This window comes from Equus asinus, chromosome 15 (genome assembly GCF_041296235.1).
Source record: "Equus asinus isolate D_3611 breed Donkey chromosome 15, EquAss-T2T_v2, whole genome shotgun sequence".
Lineage (NCBI taxonomy): Eukaryota > Metazoa > Chordata > Mammalia > Perissodactyla > Equidae > Equus > Equus asinus.
In genome coordinates, this window is record NC_091804.1 from 30,076,667 (window position 1) to 30,100,614 (window position 23,948).

The following is a 23,948-nucleotide window of genomic DNA, read 5'->3' on the forward strand; positions in this document are numbered from 1 at the left end:
CACGTGCTACAAAGTTCTGCAAAAAGTTGAGATAAAGTATAAATTAAAAAGTTGTAATGCTGACCTTGAAAGAGAAAATCATGGATATCATAGAAATCAGAAGTGAATACAAAAATCAAAGTTTGGTAACCACAAGTGGGCACTGAGGCAAGCCTTAGATTTCAGACAGAAATAAGCCTAATGGGCAGAGAGGGACCGGAGATGTCGCCCTGGGTCCTCATAAAACGCAGAAACGGGAATAAACTCCCTGAATAAATAATAGTAATGTGGCAACGGTAACCTCAGAAAGACTAGAAATAGTGTGTATAATCCAAAGATGAAAGGAGAGAAAGCCAAATCCAGGAGTAGAAGGAAAGTTAGGGGAGGGAGGGAAGAGTCTAGTTAATGAAAAGTAGGAAATAAAGTGGTATAGATGAGTTCAAGTATGTTAATAGTCATAATTAAGGTACATAGGTTAAAACTGGCCTGTCAAAAGAACAACAAGGAAAAGAGATTGGATTTAAAAGAATATATAGCTGTATACTATTTGCAAAAGATGCACTGAAAACGTGATACAAAGGCAGAAGGTAAAAGGATGGAAGATAAACCAGGCAGACATAGCAAATGCCTTAGCTGCTGTAGCAGGAGTGACGTCAGGCAGGTAGTCTGTAAAGCGAAAAGTATTGTTAGAGGAAAAGAGAATCTTCACTTGTAATCAACAATTGACAAGAGGATATAACAAGCCTGAACCTTACCTGTATGCCCCAGATAAAATAGCCTCAAATGTATAAAGCACAAATTGATGGAATCATAAAGTGACATTGTCAAATGAAAAGTGCTGTCGGAGGCAGCTGAGTATTTAGGATCCCGGACGATGATGAGACCCAGGAAGAGGGTGGGCCTGGTACTTCCAGGCTCGGGGAAGAGTCCAATCCTTGGGCAGAGCAAAGGGGAGCTTTAGGCTGGTCAGCCATCTCTGGGCTCCTCGCCTCTCCCTCGGCCCTCCCAAGGACTGGGCTCCCCGAAATCCTGGAATGGGGCTTGATGCTCCCCATTCTACCCTGAGAATGACTGTGCTCAGGCGGAAGGGAAGATCCTGAGCTGGAAGCCACAACCTTTCTTCCTCTAGCAACAGGTTTACTTCCTCTTTTCCTTCTCTCCTGTAGCCTCTGCTGGCTCCTTGGGCCTCGGAACCGCGTGGGTCACTCCTGCAGTAGAAGCAGGCATCTGCACAGGCTGTTGGATGAAACCCAGAAGGAAAAGTAGAGGCACATAACTCCCTCACGTGCCTTCTGGTAACGTTGGGATTTCTGGGACTCCAGCCTCCCCCATCCCACTTCATTCTTTCCTTTGCTTCGCCTCAGTCAGCCTCCTGGCAACCCTTGGCAGCTGGGGCTGCCCCAGGATTTCCTCTTGCCCAGGAATCTCCGGGGCATAGGTGCCCACCCCAATAGCTCTGCCCTCCGGCCTTACATTGCTCCTCTGCTTGGTGGCCAGAAGCCTCATCTTGGGGAGCAGCCAAGATCAGAGAGGCTAGTGTGGGCATCACAACTCGACTAAGACGGCTGAGCCCTGGAAATCCCACGGACACTCTGACCTACACACCGGTGTGTTCCCTTTCTTCCGTAATGTCCTCTCCTTTACTCTCCACTTCACCTTAGGTTTTTGAGCACCCACCATGTCCCAGGCACTCTTCTCTCTGCCCCTCGCCCTTCAGTGTGCTTCTTCCTTTCCCAGGCCCAGGGAGCCCCATGGAATCTGGTTGTTGCAGTGGCTCAGGAGACGTTTCCCATAGCACACGTTTCCACTGACCAAAGTCACCATGAGGTCAAGATGAGTCTATGCTATAGGGAAAATCAGGGTGGTGTAGTGGGTTCAAGTCTGTCCCCCCAAAATATGTCCAGCTCCTAATCCCATACCTGTGAATGTGACCTCATTTGGAAATAGGCTCTTTACAAATGTAATTAAGTTAAGGATCTCGAGATGAGATCACTCTGGATTTAGGGTGGGCCCTAAATTCAATGACTTGTGTCTTTATAAGAGAAAGGAGAGGGAGATTTGACACCCATGGAAGAAGGCCGTGTGAAGACAGAGGCAGAGACTGGAGTGATGCTGTCACAAGCCAAGGAATGCCAGGAGCCCCCAGAAGCTGGAAGAGGCAAGGAAGGATCCTCTTTTAGAGGCCATATTCCCTGATGACACCTTGTTTGGTATCCAAACTATGAGAGAATAAATTTCTGCTGTAGGCACCAAGTTTGTGGTAATTTGTTGGAGCCACCCTAGGAAAGTGACCCTGATGGCCAGGTCGAGTCTGGGAATGAATCCGAGTATGGGTGGGAAGTTGTTAAGCCATAAAGAAGCAAATAACTTGCCCATATGATGGAAGAGTCCTAGCAATGGAATGTAGGTAACAACAATGGTTTACCCCCAGGTAAGCTGGCGCTGGCAGTGAAGGAGGAGGGGGGAGGGGCTTGGAACGTGCACGGGACCAGAGCGGACGCTCTTGCAGAGGCACCGCGTGTAGGGTGAGGGAGGCACCTAGGACGCCAGAGGTGGTGGAAAAGGAGGCACGGGAAGGGCTGGGATAGGACACAACTACAGCAACAGAGGATCGATCGGAGGAAGCCTGGCAGCCCAAAGGTGCCCAGTGCTGAAGCATCTGTCTTTCACTAGAGCACCAGGAGGGGGAGCACTGGAGACACGTGGAAAACCACCCAGACCCTCTCGCTGGCCCTCTCCTTATCCGCGTCCTGCTAATAGTTGTCGGTAAATTTAACATGCTCAACTATGAACATTAACAAAATAAAACTGCAGCGTCCTTATAGGGGTACCACAAAAAAAGACCAAAACCTTCAAATTCAAACTTTTTACCAGATAAAACATACCGAAAAATAAAAAAGCCAGTACAGGCGGAAGAAAACTGTAATGCAACGTTCCAACATGAGTTAGACAAGCGCGTGCAGATGTAAGGGGGCCACAAAACATGAGAAAGTTTGAGTAGAGATGACCAAACAACAGAGAGAGGTGAAATGGGAACTGATGGGCCTCGGGAAAGAAATGTAATAAAAGGGAAAAATTATCTCAGAAGTCTAAATTCAGGCTGCACAAGGGAGAAGATATTCAACTGAAAAGAAATAAAGATAAAAATGAGAGACAATAAGAGGAACTTGTAGATGAGGAGAAGAGGCAAAGGAAATCTAATCAAATTGAATAGAGTTGAAGGAAATTCAATGCCATTGAATTTTATATTGAGGCATTGAGGAAGAAAACAATGAAACAAAATTAGTATTTAAAGCAGTCACTCAATAAAACTTTCCTCCCTCTGAAAACAAAATGTCCTGAATACAGATGCTGTAAAGACTCACTGTGTGCGTGCTTGGGAAAATTGACTCAAGCGTCAACCCTGAGAAAGATCCTAAGAAAATTATTCTGTCAACTCTAAGAGAGGGCCTGGTGAAAAAAGAAATCCTCTGGGCCTCCAAGCAAAAAGACAAATGGCTTACACAATAAAGAAGAATTAGAAGGCATCAGACTTTGCAACAGCAACATACAATACTAGAGAATTGATAAAAGGAAATTGAGTCAATAGAAAAGAAAAATGGTTGGATATTCAAGGATGTGACTGTGGTTGACCTGCAAGCTGGACCTGGGCAATCAGAGGCTCCTCACCCCGTATCCTGTCTTTGTAATGAACCCTCTGCCCACTGTTCCCATAGCCAGAGCCGTTTCCAAGGACGCAGCCCTGAGAGAGGAAGATGTCATTGTCGCCATCTGGATGGCGTATGTGGCTGACCCCAGTTAAGACCTCTGTATAAAGTGTGAAGATTCTCTTGGGCGGGTGAACCTACGCGTCTTGCGGCGCCCAAGACAAGCCTTGTAAGTTCCCTTGCTTATTAAACCTGCCACCTGCCAACCTGGAGTGCCCTGCCTCTTGCTTTGGTCTCTGTCTGCCCTCTGTGAATTTCACCCAGGGAACTCCCGAGGTTGTGAACCAACAGTAAAATAAACAAATAAGCTTGTTATTGTTTAGAAAACAACATAATTTAAGAATTACTAGAAAAAGACCAAGAAAATTTTAAAACTACTGGAAAGAATAGAAAAAGCACAAATACACAAAATAATAAGGAATTATCAAAACAAGGAAAAAAATAACTACTTTGCACAACTCTTTGCAAATACATTTGAGAAGCTAGATGAAATCGTCAATTTTTAAGGAAAATGTAATTTGCCAAAACCGACCCTAACAGAGAAAATTTAAACAGACCTATTTCCATAGAGGAATTGCAGAAAGTTGTCACATAGCTGCCCCGGCAAGAAATCTCCAGGTCCAGTTAAGTTCACAGATTTCTATTAGCCCTTAAAGACTGGATACTTCCAATGTTCCTTAAACTTTTTTGAAGCATCGAAAACAAGAGAAATCGTCTAAATTATTATGTAGTGAGTATAAAATTATCAAAATCAGATAGATTGCACACATACACAAACAGATCTACAGACCAATCTCACTTAAAAATATCAATGGGGGTGTCTGGCCCCATGGCACAGAGGTTAAGTTCCCACGTTCTGCTTGGGCGGCTGGGGTTCGCAGGTTCAGATCCCGGGAGTGGACATGGCACTGCTTGGCAAGCCATGCTCTGGTAGGTGTCCCATGTATAAAGTAGAGGAAGATGGGTACGGATGTTAGCTCAGGGCCAGTCTTCTTCAGCAAAAAGAGGAGGATTGGCAGCAGATGTTACCTCAGGGCTAATCTTCCTCAAAAAAAAAAAAAAATCAATGGAGAAAATGCAAGTAAATTATTTACAAACAGAATCCACCAGCGCATTAAAAAATAATACATGGTGACCAAAAGGATTTTATTCCAGGAATGCAAGTGTATCCGTCAAATACCAGAAATCTCAGAGGCTTAACACAGGGTTGGTTTATTAACACACGTGTCCAGTGAGCGTCAGTATGTGCGTGAAGGCTGGGGGGTTTGTGTTGTTGCACATAATCGCTGCTCGCCATCTTACGATCCTGCCATCTCAACACAAAGCGCGGAAAGAAAACCTCAGGAGTGAAGTCCTGGCTCCGAAATGCTTCCACCCGGAAGCGATGCGTATCACGCCTACTCAGATCCCATTGGCCAAACCAATCATTTAGCCCCGTGTAATTTCTCAGTATTCCGTTTCACCGCCTCTAGCTCCTTATGCCTCTGTGCGTTATTTTTTTGGTGGTTGCTCTAAGGATTGCAATATACATCCTTAACCTATTACAGTCTGCGGTGGATTAATTCTACCACACTTCCCATACCAAGAATGTTACCACATTTAACTCTGTCCACCTTTGTGTTATTGGTGTCGTGTGTTTTACTTATGTTATAAATCCCATAATACGTTGTTAATATTTTTTATTTAGTCAATAATCTTTTGGAGAAATGGATGTTTTTTCCCATTTACCTACACATGGATGCATGGGAACAGGGAAATGGGGGTGGGAGGAGGACACTTCCTAGGAGGCCATTCTCAACTTGCACATTCTTCTCAGGAATGCTTAACAGGATGGGGTGGGGGCTTCCCCTTCTGGCTGGCGCCTAGCTAGACAGCCTTTGGGAAACGTTCCAGAGGAAATGCAGTGGGATTCTCCCGGCAGCCAATCCTTAATCTGGACGACAAGAACTGGGAGATGAATTCAGCTGCTTGGCACTTTCCAGCCTGTGTAATGTTTTGGTGGACACCTGGCTGGGAGTGGGCTCCATCTTACTCTGCCAGCCCTTTCCCAGCCGGAGCAACCACCTGGAGATTGCCCTGGAGTCAGGTTGACGGGCATTCCCCAGCTTGGAATTCCACTTCTGGAAACTCTAGCTTTGGTTGTCGGGGGAGGAGCTTTACCTGCTGGTCATTCCCCAGCTTGGGACACTTCAGCAGTAGTTTGGACTGGGTTTCATCCTAAGTGTTGTTAACTCTGTGAGGCTTTGTAATTGGACCAGCCATGTCTCTGCTCTGATTACTATTCCAAGAGTATGAACTAAGTCCTTTGGTTGACAGTGATTCTGTCAGCCTTTGCTATAGGCATTTCTTTAGGCATTGTGAGAAGGTACACCCAAATGCTAAAATATGCAAATAGGAATCTGAATAAAATTGACCAGAATATTTACGAAGGCCCGCAAGGGGGAGGGTAATCTGCCCTCTTTTTCTTGGCAGCTTTTCCCACATTCTGGGTCTGGCAATAGGAAAGCACTTACAAGATTACTGAGTCACACTGGGAAATCTGGGGGCCTACCAATCACACCCAGTTAATCCCAGCACCCCCTCTGTGTGCGCTAAACAGAGGGTTCTGGGAACAGGGTGAGCAAAAGATCCTTTGGTGCCACCTAGCGGCTCGCTGAGGAGCACCAAAGGTAACAGATCGAAAATCTTCCAAAGGTTCTTTTCTGAATTCGGGGCTGATTTTGGAGAAGGACCACATTTCAAAGAGCTTCCAGAGGAGCCTGAATGGATGAGGAGGAAGAGCAGAGGTGTGTCTGGGAACATGAAGTACTGGGCTTGGGTCCTTGTGGACTCTGGAAGCAGAATCTTAGAACTTCTCTTTGACATCTTCTGAGTTTGAGCTCTCAGGCCTTCTTTTTGCTCCCTGCGGTTTCATGGGATTCCAGGGCTTGGCTTGGAGAATGGAGGTCCTCCTGCTTGACAGTTTCTAAAGACAAGAATCTCAGAAAGAAAAGATGTTTCCTCTTCTCCTGCAAGTTTGGAAAAGCAGATGCTCTCCTGAGAGCCGCAGAGCAGCCGTTTCAAAGAGCCTGTTCTGAGCAAACGTGGGCCTCCCGTTCCTGTTCTGATTCTGCTTGCAAATGGTATATGTAACAAAGGACTCTTTTAAGTAATCTGGGTTTCAGAGACATGTAATCACGTACTATAAAAAAAAATCTTTAAAGAAAATTGCTATGTTTAAAATTTGTTTAAATCTTTTAAAAAACATGGGTAGCCGTGCTTACTTTTATGTTGCCCTAGTAATACCATTTCATTTGACATCTCTGGTTTTAAAAATGAAGGCACACCTATTTGTAAGTTGTCTGTATTGGCCAGAAGAACTTAGTGATTTCCTTCTTCTTTCTCCTATGACTATGATTTAAATTAGCAATACGTGCTTTGTATTTTCAGCTTTGGAATTGTGTATATGTCATACACAATTATAAAACAAGCCAATTTCAATCAAAATAAGAGCACAATCCTTAAAAATCAAAAGCAAACTGAAACACATGAACCTAATTATATAGCAAGTTGGTGACTTACACAGAGGGGTCTTCTTTTGTCTTTAATTAGGTGACTTTATTTTCAGTGAGTTTTTTCACAGTATTGGGGGAAAAGAGGGTAGTTGAATGTACATCTTTAGTGGGATATATTCTAAGAACAAAAAAGAACTGCAAAGCTTACTGTTTTCAGTAATTACGTTGTTAGTAAGAGCATTGGTATGGTTATTCTGAAGATATAAATATATGTATATATATGCAAATAATTATGTTAATGTTGTCAGGAACCAAGATTTTCAGCATACGATACAAACTATAAAAACATGAAATCAAAACTTAAAGTTCTGAAGTCCTAAATTTGAATCACAAACATCAGTAGGAGCACATGATGTATTTTTTCTCTAAAAGCATTAATTTCTTAGCTGAAATGTGATCTAGAAATAGTGAAAAGCCCAGTATCAAGGCACACCCCTCGCTGGCTACTCAAATACCATTTCTCATTGAAAGGAACCAAGGCTCCTTGGAGAAATGGCTGATTGCAGTTCTGGGGCAGGAAATACACAAGACGAGCCTGGAACATCTTGTTGCATCAGAGAGCAAGGAAGCTGCCAAAGCCCCCTGGGGACTCCTGGGATCACGTCAAAAGAAGGCAGGAGCCAACTTGAAGTGGCTCCCACTGGCCAAGGAATGGGATAATTTGAGCTTCAGAAAGAATAAAAATGAAATTGAGTATTAAAATCCGTGAATCCATCATTGGTTATCTTTGAGGAATCAGCTCATAATTTTGAAAACTGATAGAAAGAAAGAAGCAAGCGTTGATCCTGCCTTTCCTGTACCAACTGTACCCCATGGTAACCAAATAGATGGAAAGGGAATTTTTCTTTGTAGAGGATTTCCAGCTAATGCAGGAAGAAGGAAGGATAGAATATCACCATTTTCTAACTCCTGATAATGGCAAGAGACAACGATCATCAACGACAGCTGAAAACCACTTGGTGGAAAGCTGACTGGGACCTCTACAACGGATGGATATTATGAGGCTTCTGATGTGACACAATGTAATGTATTGAACATCATCCACAAAGTATTTTTACAAAAAAAATTTAGCCTGAATCTGATCAAGCCTCCAGATTTACCTGCCAGTTTACTAGAAATACTGGGGACAGAGAAACCTTGTATAAATTAGAGTCCCAACAGGAAGCAGATGGCACACTCAGACTGGGAAAATTAGAAGAGGATTTACTTATAAAGGCGGAGACAGAGTGGACAGGATAGTGCAGGATCCTGGGATGAATGGCAGAGAAACTTTACGGTTAGGAGGAAAAGATTCCTAAAACCTGGAAGGGGAGAGAATTATGTGGAGCAGCTGTCTTTTGAGAAACAGTCGCCTTTAGTCAAGAAGCACAGCCAACTCAAGGGGGCCTTGCAGGGAAGGGAGCCAGGGAGATAAACTCTGACCTCATTCTCTTCCCTCCCTCCCATTCCTACCATGGCTCCCTATTGGCCAAACCCAACTGAAGCCAGAGGGCAAGAGAGCCTGGCTGATGTAGTCCACATAGTCTTTGCCTCCTGGGGCAAAGAGCAGGATGGAGAAGGGTGGAAGGAGGACCTGAATGGGGCAATGAGTAAAATTTGTCACACACATGGTAAACAATACGATGGGATACAATCAGCAAAATCCAGAAAACTCTCCAGGACAAACAACCTTCTTTTTTTTTTTTTTTTTTTCTTCCATCAAATAAATTGCAAAGGGGAAAAAAAAGAGGCAGGGTAGGGGAGCCTATAAATTAAACCACCTTTTTTTCACCCAACAAATAAATTGCGAAGGGGACCTATAAATTAAAAGACATTTGAAACGTAACATAGTTACAAAGCGTGGACCTTGTTTGGATCCTGATTTTAATAAATCAACTGTTGAAAAAAATAAACTACTGCAAAAGTCTGGGAAATCTGCACACTCTCTGGATATTTGATTATATGAAAGAATTATTGATAGGTTTTTATTTTTAGATGTGAGGTGTGTATGCCGAGACAGAGAGAGAGAGAGAGAATGCTTATAGAGATACATACTGAAGTATTTGCAGATGAAGTGATATGTCTGGGATTTGCTCCAAAATAATCAAGTAGGGTTGAGAGGAGTGGGAAGGGAGTATAGACGAAACAAGAGTGGCCGTGTGTTGGTTATCATGAATGTGGGGGGGTAGGTACAGAGGGGTGCATTACACTTCTCTCTACTTTTGTATGTGTTTGAAGTTTTCCATTAAAAATACCTCAAAAAGTAACAGTACTCTTATCCAGCCTTGTTTTGTTTGTCATATGGCAGTATGTCCTGGATATCGTTCAATATCATTGCATATGGAGCTGCTTCTTTCTCACCTTTTTAAATGTATGTGCGTGTCTGTCTGTCACAAACATGATAAACAACACCATGAATGGAATCAGCAAATCCATGATAGACATGTACTTTTTACACCAATAGTAGCATACAACACACAGTGTGACAGCATATCTTGGAGATCAGTACAAAGACAGCCTCCGCCTTCTTTTATCCTGTCTTTCTTTTTCTGTGGTGTTTAATGGATGACACATTCAAGAGATTCTGAAAAACCACCCTCCAACACTTTGCTGTTTTATACTAAGAAATGTGATAAGAACTGCAAACATTTTCCCCAATGGGTTTGTCATTTGACTTTATTAAGGTGTTTTTCCATGCAGAATTTTTTATGAACTCAAATCAAGCAATCTTTTTAAATTGCTTTTGGGTTTCATGTCATACTTAGAAAGGCCTTATTCACTCTGACATAATGAAAAAAAACATATGTTTTCTTTTCATATGTCTAGTTATTTTTAACCTTTTGATGTTAAAAAAAAAAAACCCTACCTAATGGCATAAAATATAAATGTACAACCTAATAACGTGTAAAATGAGCACCTGGGTAATCACAATGATCAAGAAACAGAACATTGGCCCCCAGTATGCTCTTTCCTGATCAAAATTTGCTCCTTTTCCATTAAAACCACTAGGAAACCACTACACTGCCTTCTTGAGTCTTCCTTTCTGTGCTCTTTATGGTTTTACCAGCTAATTGTGCATCCCTAAACATTGTCTTTAACATTCATCCGTGTTGCGTGTACCATGGTTCATTCATTCTCATTGCTGTGTTGTGTCGTGTGCATGTACCATAATTTATGTATCCAGTTGGAATTTATCTTGGCGTAGGTCTGTGGTAGGGCCCTGGTCGAATTTCTTTTCAGATGACTAGCCAATTGCATTAACAATATTTATTGAGTAATCTCTCTTTTCTCCACTAATTTAAATGCCACCTTTATTATTTATTAAATGACCTTCTATCTTTTGGCCTACTTCCAGACTCACTCATCTATTCCCTTCATCTCTCTCTTTTTTTTTTAAGATTTTATTGTTTTCCTTTTTCTCCCCAAAGCCCCCCCGGTACGTAGTTGTATATTCTTCATTGTGGGTCCTTCTAGTTGTGGCATGTAAGCCCCCTGGTACGTAGTTGTATATTCTTCGCTGTGGGTCCTTCTAGTTGTGGCATGTGGGACGCCGCCTCAGCGCGGTTTGATGAGCAGTGCCATGTCCACGCCCAGGATTCGAACCAACGAAACACTGGGCCGCCTGCAGCAGAGCACGCAAACTTAACCACTCGGCCACGGGGCCGGCCCCTCTCTGTCTATTCTTGAATTCACAGTGAACTATTACTCTCACCTTAAAATACACTTTAAGCTGTGACAGAATTTGTCTCCCCAGATTTCTTTCTCTTTTTCTTTTTCAGGACTTTTCTTGATTTTCCTGCGAATCCAGGGAATCAGCTTATCAAGTTCCAAAATAATTCTGTTGGCATATTTATTTGCATCCCATTAAAATTATAGATAGAAAGATGAAAGATGGTATCTTTTCTTTCTTGAATCTTCTAGCCAAAAATGGGAATGTGCCTTTTTCCTTTATTCAGATCTCCATGTCACATAATAGACTTCAAAAGTTTTATTCATCTATATCTCTTACACATTTTTGTGGAGTAACTCATTCATTTAAACATATGAATAGTATTCCATTATGCTTCATGGCATGATTTATTTAATCATTCCTCTTTTGAAGGGTATTTGAATAAATCTGTTTCCAAATTTATTCTATTATAAATAGTGCTGCAGTAAATATGCCTACACATGCATGTATTTGGGAAGGATACACTACTATAAATGACATTGTCGGACCAAAGGATTTTTAAAATGTTGACAGATCTTATCAAATTACTGTCTGAAAATAGTCATTCATTTCTTCACGCTTTGTCCAATCCTGCATATTTGTAATTTTAAAATCTTTTTGTAGTAATCAGTACATTATATCTTACTCTGGTTTTAGCGACTACTTCCTTGATTTCTGATCATTTCTATTTCTCCTTTTTTTTTGATGGAGAGGATTGGCCCCAAGCTAACATCTGTTGCCAATCTTCCTCATTTTACTTGAGGAAGATTGTCCTTGAGCTAACATCTGTGCCAGTCTTGCATATTTTATTTGTGGGACGTCACAACAGCATGGCTTGATGAGCAATGTGTAGGTCTGTGCCTGGGATCTGAACTCACAAACCCCAGGCTGCCAAAGCAGAGCATGTGAACTTAACCACTATGCCTCCAGGCCAGTCCATGATCATTTATATTTCCTTTGAGCATTCCCCATTCATATCCTTTGGCTAGTATAATAGGATGTACATATTTTGCATATGAATTCTGTATATGTTATTTTGTGTGTGTACTTTTATTAAATTATGAAACATTTAAGTCTTCTTTAATGTCTCACATTACCATTTTATTATTTTCTTCATAAAGGTATTATGCAGGTTTATTCCTAGACACATTATAGCTGTTATTGCTATTGTAAATGGCATTTTTTAAAATGATGTTTTCTAGATGTTTGTTGCTGGTTTATCGGAACATCGTTGATTTTTATCATTGTTTACGGTTGTCGTGTCTAACAACCTGGAAGAACTCTCTTATTAGTTCTATTACCTCAATGGGGAATCTGCTGGATATTTTTTTTTTTTTTAAAGATTTTATTTTTTCCTTTTTCTCCCCAAAGCCCCCCGGTACACAGTTGTGTGTTCTTCGTTGTGGGTTCTTCTAGTTGTGGTATGTGGGACGCTGCCTCAGCGTGGTCTGATGAGCAGTGCCATGTCCGCGCCCAGGATTCGAACTAACGAAACACTGGGCCGCCTGCAGCGGAGCGCGCGAACTTAACCACTCGGCCACGGGGCCAGCCCCTGTTGGATATTTTTATGTATAAAATCGTAGACATTTTTTGTGTCATGTGGTCAACAGGTAATTAAGCAAGGCTTGTGATGCAGAATCCAGAAAGTGGAGAAGGGGAGACGGAACCTCGGAGACTGAAAGAAAGCGGAGGGAGTAGGAGGGAAAAGAGGCTGTTGGAGGAGACAGCGGAGCTGGGCGAGACTCTGGAGATGCGAATCAGCGGACGGGGGGAACAGACGGGTTGAAAGTGTTTCTGGGCACTTTGTGTGTCTGCATTTCCCTTTGTGGTGTTTGACCAAACAAAGGTTGAGTTACTTCGTAACATTTTGGGGGGCTGGACTGTGCTTCTACGACGGCAATAGGACTTTGGGACTGGACCACGTGGATCCCAGCTTATACCTGCTACAAACATGCACAGACCAACCGCAAGCCTGTGGGTCCAGAGCGAGAGAACGAGAGAAAAACGAAAACATGAAAATACTGCGTTAATATAATAGAACACAAAACAAAAATAGTGCAAAGAGGTAACATAATGCCATTCTAATATAAAGAGAAAAATCAGGGAATTAAAGAACAGAGTGTATCATGAAAAGATAAGAAAGAATATGGTGATAAAATTGTAAAATGCATCAAAATAAAGTTAAACTCTATAATGTCCTTGATATTAAGTAGAGGATCATAGCAAGAAAGTTAAATTATTATTATTAATAATATTGTATCCTTCTAGACAGAAAGATCTGAGCTGGAATTGACAAGCTGTGTGAACTTGGGCAAAGAAAGGCAATCCCTGAGATGGAGAGGTCAGTGAAGAAGGCAAATCCGAGATGAAACCGTGGGCTAGTGAAAACAAGATGAAACTATGCCCACTGGCTTATGACGATGGGAAGTCTAGGCCCTGTTCCCAAATCAGACCCCCCTCCCTCTTTTGTCCCATACAGGCGGCCTCCAGGCTCCCTCTCCTCCATGCAGCTCACCCATGGCCCAGGGGCCTCTCCTGGCCTCCATTCCTGCTTCTCACCCCGACCAGGCTCTTCCTGGATGGCCAGGATCCCTCAGAGCAGTTGGAGGAGGGGGCCAGGGCAGACTGCCTTTCCCAAGATGGCCATAGGAACATCTCCCATCCCATATGCTCTTCTGACAATGTGACTTTTTTTAAATGGAGGTTGCACTGGTTTATAGCATTATATAAATTTCAGGTGTACATCATTATATTTTGACTTCTGTAGAGACTACATCATGTTCGCCACCAAAAGGCTAGTTGCCCTGTGTCACCGTACACATGTGCCCCTTTACTCCTTTCGCCCTCGCCCTCACCTCCTTCCCTCTGGTAACCACCAATCTGTTCTCCGTTTCTATGTGTTTATCTTTCACAGGTGAGTGAAGTCATATGGTAACTGTCTCTGTCCCTCTGACTTATGTCACTCAGCATCACACCCTCAAGGTCCATTCATGTTGTTGCAAATGACAGTGTGACTGTTATGGAACACATTGTGTCCCCCGAAATTCATATGTTGAAGCCCCAGCCCCCGTACTCAGAATGTGACCGTATTGGAGATGGGGGTCTTTAAAGAGGTGATTAAGTTAAACCAAGGCTGTTAGGCGGACCCTAATCCGATCTGACTAGTGTGCTTATAAGAAGAGGAAATCCGGACACACAGACACAGGGGTGTGCAATCACGGAGGAAAGACCGCGTGAGGGCACAGCAAGAGGACAGCCAGCTGCAAGCCAAGGAGAGAGGGCTTGGGAAGAAACCTGCTGACCACCGATCTTGGACTTTTAACCTCCAGAACTATGGGAAATCAGTTCCTATTGTTTGAGCCACCCAGTCTGTGGTATTTTGTTATGGAAGCCTTAGCAAACTAGTACAGTGACCTTGACATTCCTCCCATCCAGTGGGGGTCTATGTCCCGTCCCCTGGAAGCTGGGTGGAGACATTCATGCTTGAACCCAGCCGCCATGCCCTGAGGAAGCCCAAGCTAGCCCACGTGGAGAGACCCTATGGAGATTCTCCTGCTGACGTCCTAGCTGAGGTCCCAGCCGACAGGAGCATCAATCACCAGACACGTGAGTGAAGACGCTTCCAGATGATCCCAGCTCCCAGCTGTGGAATCTCCCCCAGACACGTGGAACAGAGAAGAGCTGTCCCTGCCACACCCTGTGAGACCCACAGAATTCAAGAGCATGATAAAATTGTTTACTGCATTAAGGTTTTGGGTAGTTTGTTACATAGCAACAGTGACTCCCAAAGGCTCTTCCAGAGCAGCTACCCCCAGCCTGCCTCTCGCGGGAAAGTGTAGACGCCTCTCCCCAGCCCGCTCCCCAACTTTGATAGAGAGCTATTGCTGCCACCTGGTGGCCGGTAGAAACAATGCAAGACCCAGGATTCTCAGGAAGCTTATTCACATTCATTCATTCCACAAACATTCATTAACCTTGATGGTGGTGGGTCAAGTGTAGTTTTAAAAAAGTATATTCTAACATTACCATTTTGTATGCTTTTATCTTTGGTCATGACGTATCACTTACAAGTCCACAATTCCTTATACTGTCTCCCAAGGTCCAAAATTCTCTGAAAACTGAGAGATACTTTTTATCAGTTTACAAAAGCTCAGTAGCAAAACCTAATCTGAACTGACATAAGCCTATTTATGTATTTATTATATATATTTATCGTGTATTGATATATATTGTATATATTAATTTCACAGTAGAAATACTAATGTTTGATTATGGGGTGCTGCTCTAAACCCCTCTAGGGATGTTATATAATAGAAAGCAGTGGTTCTCAAATGTGGTCCCCAGACTGGCAGCACCAGCATCACCTGGGAACCTGTGAGAAATGCACATTCTCAGGCCCCGCCCCAGACCTATTGCATCAAAAAACTCTGGGATGGGGCCCAGCCATCTGTGCTTTCAGGAGCCCTCCTGATCCCATGTCTCCTCCTCCTCCGTGCTTCTGATTCATGCTCGAGTACGAGAATCACTGATGCAGAGCACATGCACCATATCGCATTTAGAAAATCCAAAAGTTCTGAATTCCAAAGCTTATTTGGCCCCCTGGTTTCAGATAAAGAATTTCTTGCAGACCTGTATTTGGAAATTTCAAGTAACATTAAAGGAAGCCATGAGATTTTTGTTTAAAAAAGGGGGCAGAGGTTGCTTGTCGGAATGGGGAAAGGGTGGATTAATAATAATAAAATTCCATCATATTAAAATACCCCTAATTCATTGACAGCCATTCCCTATCGGCAGGCATTTAGGATGTTGCCAGTCTTTTGCTATTTTATAGATAAAGACTTTCCTTAGACATATCTTTTCCTAGGCAGGTGGGAGGTTTTCCCCAGGCCAGTTAGTCCTAAATGCATAGTTGCTGAGTTGTAGGACATGCAGACCCAAATTTCTTAACTAATGCCAGACTTCTCTCCTAAGTGATTGTGCCAGTGCTTGGGCCCCCATGCCAAGGGTTCCTGTTTCATGGTCCTAGCTGGTCCCAGTATCGGCAGACCCTTTATTGCCTTTCTGATGGCTGTCACCTTTTCTCTCCTGGATGTTTTATTTGCATTTCCCTAATCATTCGGAAGTTGAGCCTGTCTTCAGCCCATTTGTTGCTTGAGGGTAAACATTTTGCCTTCTCACCTCAGGCTTTGCCTCTTTATCTTCCAAGCCTAGATTTCTAGAATTCCATAAGACCTTTCCTCTCTCACCCAGGGCAGTAACCCATGAACAGGGCTCCGGCTTTCCAGCTACTACCTGGGCTGTGGATGTTATAGCCTCTATTTTGCAGCTCAGGACTGATGACCCACTTTTGTTTGCTCTGGGTTGCGTCTGCCCTTCCTGTGAGGCAGAGAGTGGCAATAGCTAGATGGGTGCAAGGCTGAGAGCAAGAGCAGCAGCAACAACAAACGAACATCGAGGGGAACAAAACCTAAACCCCAGCTTATACTTTCCAGAATATGATCTTGCTGCATTGTTGAGCACTGTTCATCGAGGCGCTGGTGTCTGCCAGGACGGGTAATATGTTCTCCCTCAACCCTTCCAACAGCCGCGTAAAGAAGGATCGCTTCATTCATTAGACAGATCCTTCCTGTGCACCAAGCTTTGTTAGGCCCTGGAAATTCAGTGGCAAACAAACCAGACCTGGTCTCAAGCAGTGGCGCTTACCATCTACATTAGTTTGTTCGGGCTGCCATGATGAAAGACCACAAACTAGGGGGTTAACCAACAGAAACTTATTTTCTCACTGTTCTGGAGGTTAGACGTCTGAGACCGAGGTGTCAGCAGGGTTGGTTTCTTCCAAGCTCTCCATTCTCGGCTTGTAGATGGCTGTCTTCCTCTAATGTCCTCACGTGGTCTCCTCCTCTCAAAGGACACCAGTCATTTTGGATGAAGGCCCACCTATATGACCTCAGTTTACCTTAATTGCCCCTTTAAAGGCCCTATCTCCAAATATTGTCACACTCTGACGTACTGGGGGTTAGGACTGCAACATATGAATTGGGGAGCAGGGTAGGGACACAGTTCAGCCCATAATACCGTCTAATGGGAGAAGCAGACATTAATCCAACAGTCAGCACTGCATGTAAAATTATGGCTGTGGGCCCCAGGGCCGTGAGAGCCAACACCAGGGGGTTTGACTTCTAGGAAGCCTTCCCTGAGGAAGTGACATTTGGGCTGAGACCTGAAAGAAGGGTGAGGGCTAAGTAGAGAAAGAGGGAATAGCAGGCCGGGCAGAGGGAACAGGATGTGCCTGGAGAGGCTAGTACCCAGCACAGCGTTGGAGGGACCGAAAGGCAGCTAGAGGTGCAGGTGGTTGGTTGTGAAGCCTTGCACCAGATAAAAATCTCCCGGGCACCCCTTAAAAATTACGGATCCCGGGCCTCCCAGGCCTCCTGGGTCAGAATCTCCGAGGGGACAGGCTCAGGAATCTGCATTCCCTCCCACTCCCCAAATTGTTTTATTTTGAAAAATATCAAACTCCAGAGAAATTGAAAGAAAAGTACAAGGCACCCTTGACTATCCTTCTCCTGGATGTACTGATTGATTTTTAACTTGATTAACATTTTGGCACATTTATGCTTTTCTTTGTCCCTGCTTCGCCCTCTTTTTAACATGCCTCTCCTAAGAAAAAGAGTAGGACCTGTTCCTCCATAATCACAACACCATCATCATCTCTCAGAATATTAATATCAATTCAGTAACGTCACCTAATATATAAACAATAGTTAAGTTCTCCGTGGTGTCCAAAATTTCTTTTATAGCCATTTACCTTTTGAATCTAGGATCCAATCGAGGTCCACGCATCACGTATTTTTCGTTAAGTCCCTTTAATGTCTTTTGATCTAGAATACCTCCTCACCTTTAAAAAAAATGATGTTAACTTTTAAAAAGAGAGTCCAGGCTCGTGGAATGCCCCACATTCTAGATTTGTCTAAATTTTCCTCATGATTAAAATCAGGTTAAGTATTTTTGGCAAGAAGATGACATGGAAGTTGTCAAGTGCATCATGTTGCGTCACATGGGGGCACACAATGTTAGGTTGTCATCTTGATGATGCTGGGTTTGATCCCTCGCTTCGGGTGGAGGCTGCTGGATCTCTCTTGTAAAGGTACGCTTTCGTCTTTCGAATTAGTAAATAACCCAGTGTGATATTTTGAGCCATGTGAATATTCTGCTCCCTAACAATTTTTCCCTCACAGGCTCTAGCCTTTGTTAATGACCCTTGCTTCCACGATCAATTATCATATTGGTGACTGAAAGATCAAATCTGCATTTTTAATAAGTGTCCCACGTGACTCTTCCACTCAGGGAATTTGGGAAACCCTGTTTAAGTCATGATAGGGGAAACAGGAGAACGAGGCATTGCTATCAAGGCGGCTGGAGGCACTAGCTGAGGCATACGGCTCATTAGAATCGGTTAAAATGCATATCCCTAGGCCCCATCCTACACCAAAGAGTGAGAAAGGGGTGCAATGGACAGGCCTGGGAAGCAGCATTTTTGACACTTCCTCCCTCCCCTTCTTTCAGATGATTCTGTGCTCCTGGAATTTTTAGAAACAATCTTAGGTGATGATTCTTAGACTGGCTGCATTTTCAACTCACCTGGAGAGATTTCTGATCTGTATGTTTAAAAGTAAGAGTCCCACCTCCAGAATCAGATTCAAACCGTCTGGGGTGGAGCCTGGGCATTGCCACTTTCTGAAGCTCCCCTAGCCATTCCAATGTGCTGCCGAGCTGCAGAGCCGCTGGGCTGAGGGGTTCTCTCTAACTTGAGCATAAAGACGAAAACCCGCCTGCCCCCACTCCTAGCTATCCTTAACTCACAGCATCGCAGGACTGAGCTTACCTGCTGCCTGAACACGTCTGGTGCTCCCTTCATACCACTTTGAGGCTCCCACTGTGTGCAAATGGCTCTGACTGTGCTCCTCAGGGAGCTAAAAAAGAAGTCAAAGAAAGGTCACTTCCCTCAAAAGTGCAGGGACGTGGGAAAAAATACACACACAAAGATATGCAAGTATTGTACAATCGGTGTTTTTTTTTTTTTAAAGATTTCATTTTTTCCTTTTTCTTCCCAAAGCCCCCCGGGACATAGTTGTGTATTCTTCGTTGTGGGTCCTTCTAGTTGTGGCATGTGGGACACTGCCTCAGCCTGGTTTGATGAGCAGTGCCATGTCCGCGCCCAGGATTCGAACCAACGAAACACTGGGCCGCCGGCAGCAGAGTGCGAGAACTTAACCACTCGGCCACGGGGCCAGCCCCTACAATTGGCATTTTGCAAACAGGAAACCGACCCTCTGGAAGGGGGAATGACTGCCCAGCGAGTTCGTGGCAGAGCCAGGGCTCTCACCCAGGATGCCTGTCTTGCACTGGGCTCCTTTTCCCTTGAGCCCTCGCTGCACCTCCTGCGCGTCCTGCACTTCTGTTGGTTGGGCCTGGCCTGGGGCCAACATCTTCACCAGCAGCATCACCCACCTATCAAGGCTCACTCTGGGCAGGCATTGGACTAAATGTTTGTTGAATGAATAAACACAGCCAGCCCAGCACCTGCCCACCAGCTGGCATTAAGAACCAGTGGATCAAATAACTGCTAAAATGAATTCTTTTGAGGCTGGATTAGCTCATTTTTTCACAGACTCAGGAGTCTCGGAAGACTTTCTTCTTTTGGAGGCCCTGCCTCACATTGTAGCAACTGTATAATTCACCCAGTGCTCCCTTCTATATAATTTATGTGTAACTATGAGTTGGTTTGAGTTGCAGTTGACTAGTCGACCTAAAGTTATGTAGATATTTTAATTCTATATTTGTAAACACCAATGTTTCAGATTTTATCTGTTGAAGGCAATCCATTTATTTTTAGGTCCTCAGACATTTTCCATGCTCTATCATTATGTTCACTGAGTTGGACTCTACCCCAATGTCTAGTGGACCCTAGATGACCTGGAAATAAAAGGAGGGACTGTCTTGCTTGAGGACAGGAAAGAGAGGTCTGCGGGACATGGTCAGTGTTGCTTTCAAGGACCAGAGTACAGTTTAACTTTTATTTGGTAAAAACTTTATTGAGATATAATTCACATACCGTACAATTCACCCATTTAAATTATCCAATTCAACGGTTTTTAATATATTCGTAGTGGTGTGACTATCACCACAATCAACTTTAGAACACTTCTGTCATCCCAGAAAGAAACCGGCTATATGTCAATTGTATTTCAATTTAAAAAATATATCAGTCACTTTCCATTTGCCCCCAATGATCCGCTCCCCACTCTAGCCAATCACTAATCTACTTTCTGTCTCTATAGACTTGCCTATTCTGGACATTTCATACAAAGAGAATCACATAATCTGTGACCTTCTGTGTCTGGTCTCTTTCACATAGCATGATGTTTTCACGGTTCATCCATGTTGTGGCCTGTGTCAGTCCTTCATTCCTTTTGATTGCCAGGTAATATTCCATTGTGTGGATACACCAGATTTTATTCATCCATTCATCATTTGATGGATATTTGGGTTGTCTCCACTTTTTGTCTATTATGAATAACGCTGCTGTGAACATCTGTATACACATTTGTGTGGATGTAGGTTTTTATTTCTCTTGGGTATAGATCTAGGAGCGGAACCCCTGGGTCATCTAGTAGCTCTATGGTTAACCTTTTGAGGAACTGCCTGACTGTTTCTCAAAGTGGCCACACCATTTTACATTCCCACCAGCAATGTATGAGACTCCTAATTTCTCCACGTCCTCGCCAATACTCGTTATTACCTGACTTTTGGATTATAGCCATCCTAGTGCATTTGAAATACAATGCATCTCATTGTGATTTTGATTTGCGTTTCCTTGATGGCTAATGATGTTGAGTATCTTCCCATGTACTTATCGGCAATTCATATATCTTCTTTGGAGAAATATCTATTCAGATTCCTTCCATTTTTTTTTTTAAAGATTTTATTTTTTCCTTTTTCTCCCCAAAGCCCCCCGGTACATAGTTGTGTATTCTTCGTTGTGGGTTCTTCTAGTTGTGGCATGTGGGACACTGCCTCAGCGTGATCTGATGAGCAGTGCCATGTCCACGCCCAGGATTCGAACTAACGAAACACTGGGCCGCCTGCAGCGGAGCGCGCGAACTTAACCACACGGCCACGGGGCCAGCCCCGATTCCTTCCATTTTTTAAATCGTTATTTGCCTTTTTATTTTTTAATTTGTATTTATTTATTTTTTGCTGAGGAAGATTAGCCCTGACCTAACACCTATACGAATCTTCCTCCACTTTATATGTGGGTCACCATGGCAGCATGGCTGACGAGTGGTGGAGGTCCTCGCCTGGCATCCGAACCCGCAAACCCCAGGCCACCAAAGTGGAGTGTGCTGAACTTAACCACTACGCCATGGGGCCAGCTCTTGCCTTTTTATTATTGAGTTGTAAGAGTTCCTTATATATTCTAGATAAAATCCCTTATCAGATACATGATTTGCAAAGATTCCCTCCCATTCTGTGGGTTATCATATTTGTTTGCTGGGGCTGCCATGACAAAATGCCACAGACTGGGTGGCTTACACAACAGAAATTTGTTTTTCACAGCTCTGGAGGCTAGAAGTTCAAGATCAAGACGTCTGCAGCTGTGGTTTCTCCCGAGGCCTCTCTCTTTGTCTTGTAGACGGCCATCTTCTCCATGTCTTCATGTGGCCTTTCTTCTGTGCAAGCATTCCTGGTGTCTCTTCTTCTTATACGGACACTGGACATATTGGCTTAGGGCCCCGCCCTAAGGGCCTCTGTTTAACTTAATTATTACTTTAAAGATCTTATCTCCACATACAGTCACATTCTGAGGTGCTGGGAGGTGGGACTTCAATGTGTGAATTTGGGGTGAACACAATTCAGCCCGTAAGAGTTAAATTTCACTTTCTTGATGGCGTCCTTTGAAGCACAAAAGTGTTTTGCATTTTTTTTTGTTTGTTTGAGGAAGATTGGCCCTGAGCTAACATCCGTGCCCTTCTTCCTCTATTTTTTATTTGGGATGCCTGCCACAGCATGGCTTGACAAGTGGTACTTAGGTCAGCACCCGGGATCTGAACCGGCAAACCCTGGGCTGCCAAAGCGGAACGTGCACACTTAACTGCTGTGCCACTGGGTCAGCCCCAAAAGTTTTTAATTTTAATGAGATCCAACTTATCTATTTTCCCCTTTGTCACTTGGACTTTAGGTACCCTAAGAAACTATTACTTAATCCAAGGTCATAATTTAAGTCTACTTTTTCTTCTGAGAGTTTCTCAGTTTTAGCTCTTACATTTTGCTGTGATTCGTTCTGGGTTAATTTTTGTATCTGGTGTGAGGTAGGGGTCCAACCTCACACATTTGCATGGAGAAATCCAGGTGTCCCAGCACCACGTGTGGAAAGACTATTCTTTCCCCCTTAAAATGTCTTGTCCCTTTAAAATGTCACTCCTATTGAAAATCAGTTGGTCATAAATGTAAGGGTTTATATCCGGACTCTCAGTTTTATTCCATTGACCTGTATGCCTATCCTTATATTCATGCTGCACTGTCTTGATTAGGTAGCTCTTCAGTAGGTTTTGAAATCAGGAAGCAGGAGTTGTCTGCCTTGTTTTGGTTATACTTGAACTCTTGCTATCCAACCCCATGAGTGACGCGAGTGAACAGCACAGCGGGAGGATTCCGGCCTGTACTCAAGGTTTCACGTCAGGAACACAGGCTCCAAGTTCTACTCAGGGCTTGGAGAGAGCATTCCCGCCCTCTCAGCCCACAGCTCTTCATGATAAATCAATGGAAACATTCTGCGGAGAACAATGATCCCCTTGGGTTATTTTAAACATCACTTTAAGTTTTTCCCACCTGCTCTGCTCTCTAATGCTCTTACTGAAACAGCGTTGCTCACAACTGGATTATTAATGAACTGAGAGGGAGCCAGGGGGCAAATGATGGGGGCGGGGCTTTCAGAGGACTTGGGGGACCTGGAGACCTGGAATAAACCCAATCCAGAGGTTTTTACTTCTCCAAGAAAGATTACTGAGTTTCTTTAGCAAACAGGAAATCACAAAACTCAGGTTATACCGTCAGCCTCAGAAGAACATTGCTAGTGAGTAAGGACCCAGAGGAGTTCTCCGAACAAGACTGCTGGGAACTGAATTAACTGGGTACCACCCCAAACCCCCCTAAACTTAAACCTTGTCTGTGCCCCCTCTGGCTGGCCTTTGGGTGCCTAGGGCTCTAATCTGGAGGCTGATGAAGCTCAGGAAACAAGGCCCTTTGTGGAGAAGAGAACTCTATTGTTCTAAAGCCAGTGTTCAGCCAGTGTGGATTCCAGAGAATGTTTCGGGATGGATTTTTTCCCTTTGTTTGTTAACTTTCTCTCCCCTTCCTGGGGCGGGGGAGGCTAGGGCCCTCTCGACCGCAACTCAAAGATACTTCAATCCATTGTCCTGTAAAGAAAAGATGGTGCTCAGCGTGCAGGGGCCTTCCGGCCCCGGAAAGAGCCTTAAGTTAGATGACAGAAGCCACCGGGTGTGTTTTGCTTTTCATTCTCAGCATTAAAATCTCAGAGAGGCAGCTCCTTTCTAGATCGTGCACATCCCAACCAGCGACAGACGTCAGCGGAGGTAAGACCACTTCCTTCCTCCTTCGCTTCACCTCCTTTTCTTCCAGAAAGAGGAAATGATGCGTGCCCACGTCGCAGGCCACGGCCCCCATGCTCCCACTGGTCTCGCTCGGGCAGCCCGTCCCCCAGCTGGGGGACATGCCCCCACAGACCTATCCCCAGGGCAAGGCCCGGTCGGGCTCCTTGGCGTCTTAGGAAGTTTCTGAAGAACTCAGGCTGCGCATGCCTTCAAGGTAGGAGACTTGAGTTCACTGGTACTCATTTTGTGTGACCTTGGGCAGGTTACTGCTCCTCTCTGGGCTCCATGATGCCCTTCCGTCAAATAGGGGCAAGAATAGAGTCCTGGGCTTCCCCCTTTCCATTGC

General features: G+C 44.0%; 1 protein-coding gene across 1 annotated transcript in view; it reads left to right on the plus strand.

Moving 5' to 3' along the window:
• The first annotated feature begins 23,644 nt into the window (after positions 1–23,644).
• PPP1R16B (protein phosphatase 1 regulatory subunit 16B) overlaps positions 23,645–23,948 on the plus strand; it is a 99,290-nt gene continuing 98,986 nt past the window's right edge. The window contains exon 1 of the mRNA XM_070485929.1: positions 23,645–23,816. The gene's annotated coding sequence lies outside the window, so the exon portion shown is untranslated. The remainder of the gene's footprint in view (positions 23,817–23,948) is intronic.